General features: G+C 52.6%; 1 pseudogene; it reads left to right on the forward strand.

The window, feature by feature from the left end:
• Positions 1–676: 676 nt before the first annotated feature.
• LOC134419890 (inositol 1,4,5-trisphosphate receptor-interacting protein-like 1) lies at positions 677–1,715 on the forward strand (annotated as a pseudogene).
• The last annotated feature ends 611 nt before the right edge of the window (positions 1,716–2,326 follow it).

A 2,326-nucleotide genomic window follows, 5' to 3' on the forward strand; every position in this document is an offset into this window, starting at 1 on the left:
ATCTGCCATTGTCCCCTGCTGAGGCCATGCTTGCCTCGCCCTTCCTGCCGTGGCTTGTGCAGGGCCTGGTGCAGTGGCCGCAGCTGGCGGGCGAGGGGCTGGATGAGGCCGTGTGGGAGCGCATGGGGCAGCGGGCTGAGCTGGAGAAGGCTCGGCTGAGGCAGGAGCTGGAGCACCAGAGCCTGGAGCAGGGCCCTGGCGCCTGGGGAGCCCTGCTGGCCTGGCACTTCTGGGCTCTTGTGGCAATCCTCGTCCTGCTCCCAGCGCTGTGCTTTGGAGTGCAGGCATTTAGACACCATCCAGGCAACAGTGGTCTGAAGGACAGCTCTGGCAGCAACCTAGAGGAGGAAGAAGACAATGTTGTTGCACACATAGAACATAAGGATGGAAACAGGGATGACTACAAGGATGGAAATGAAGGCGGCAGTGGTGTTGATGTAAAGGAAAAAGGCCATGGTGGAAATGAAGCAAAACAATGCTCCAGTGATGCAAAGGAATACTTGAACAATGAAAAGAAGGGAGTGGAAGTGCTGCTGGAAATGATGAAGACAAACACAATGCAACTGAAGCAGACGAGGACCACAATGTTAATAATAACCGTGGAGGCCTTTCAGCAGAGCACATCCAGTTGCCTGTTGTGGAGCTGGACAAAGGCTGCTTGGTGATTTGTGACTTGATGGCCAGACTGACAGACGTCTTAGGACAGGGCTTGTCACACAGCTTCTACCCAGTGCCACAAGAAGCCACGGGAGTGGGCAGTGCCTTTGAAGGCTGGAGTCCTCATGCAGAAGACGTTGTGGACCAGGTGCTTGTACCTCTGAGTCCCCCTCCAGGACATGCCTTCCACCTGGAGCTGGACACTGCAGGCATGGCCCAGAGGAACTTCTGGGTGCGTGTGGAGCTGCTGTGCACCTGCAGCAGTGGGCAGCTGAGGGAGGACATGTTGGGTTTCCTCCACTACCCTGAGCAGGAGCCGAGAAGGGAACAGGAGCCCAGCCTCCTGCACACCCTGTGCACCGGCTCCTATCTGGATGTGGAAAAAACTGCCCAGTGGTTCTGTCACTTTATGAGGTTAGCCTGGACGCTGTTGCCTCAGTCCTGCCACTGGCGTTTAACGCTGCTGCCCTCCAGGCACTCCTGTCGAGTTCAGCTCAGCAAAGAGAAGGAAAGCCTCATGGCTGATATGATCTTTGGGGTGCAGAGAGGAGACTCTGACATCTTTGTGGGCAGCCAGCCATCAGCAGTAGGCACGGCAAGCACCACGTGGGTTGAGAACTTGTGCCGTGGCAGAGGCCAAATTCTTCACGCACATTTCCAGGCGGGCCCCCCAGGACAGCTGCCACTGCAAGTGCCTGCAGCTGCTCAGCCACAGCCTGCTGGCTGTAGTTTTGTCCAGCTACACCTTGAAGACTGTGCTGATGCACCTGCTGAGCACCATGCCCCTGGCATGCTGGCACAGCAGGGATTTCCTGTGGTAGATGATGGACATCGTGGAGTACCTGCTCTGCTCGCTGCAGGCAAAATAACTGCACCACTTTGTCATAGGCAATGAGAGGCTTCCTGGGGAGATCAGTTTGCCCTCAAACTTGTGGCTGGCTGAGCCTCCCAACCTCTTCCAGCAGCTGGCGAGTGATCCCGCTGCCCACGGGAAGGCTGTGCAGGAGTGCATTCACCTGCTGCATGGGCTCCAGCAGCTGCTGCTCTGCAGCCACTGACAGAGATGCTGGAGCCCAGGGCTGTGCTTGTGGGGCCTCTGGACAGGGCCTGTGTACATTAACCGCTTGTATTTAGGGCCTCTACAGTGTATATTTCCTTCCTATAGTTTTGTATTTCTTGTGTGTATTATTTCCATATAGTTTATGCATTTCTTATATATATCGATGTTCCTTATTTTGTGCTACATCTATATGTACACTATACTATATATATACTACTACTATCTGTAGGGGGATAGAATATAAGAAAATAAAGGTAGTGTAGAAAGTAATCTTAGCCCTAAGGAGTTGCAGCTGGGCTAATTATCAAAGATTAGGAGCAGGCCTGACTTTAACAGGCCACAGCTGTACCCAATGAGAAGAAGAGTGCTATAAAAGAGTGGGGTGGCTGGGTGAGAGGGGAACTGGAGTGACTTGGCTGCTTTGTGAAGAAGGAAGTGGCAGTGCTCTGAGGAGATGGCCATGAGAAACACCAAGAAGGTATGGAACTTTTGTGATAAGGAAACAGCTGTATGGAACCCCTGTAGTCATATGTCAACAAATATATATATATTGAGATCCTCTAGTTAGTGCATTCAGATTTCTCAACTTTTGGTTTTTTTATTTCAGTA

The sequence above is a fragment of the Melospiza melodia genome, chromosome 6 (genome assembly GCF_035770615.1).
Source record: "Melospiza melodia melodia isolate bMelMel2 chromosome 6, bMelMel2.pri, whole genome shotgun sequence".
In the NCBI taxonomy this organism is placed as follows: domain Eukaryota; kingdom Metazoa; phylum Chordata; class Aves; order Passeriformes; family Passerellidae; genus Melospiza; species Melospiza melodia.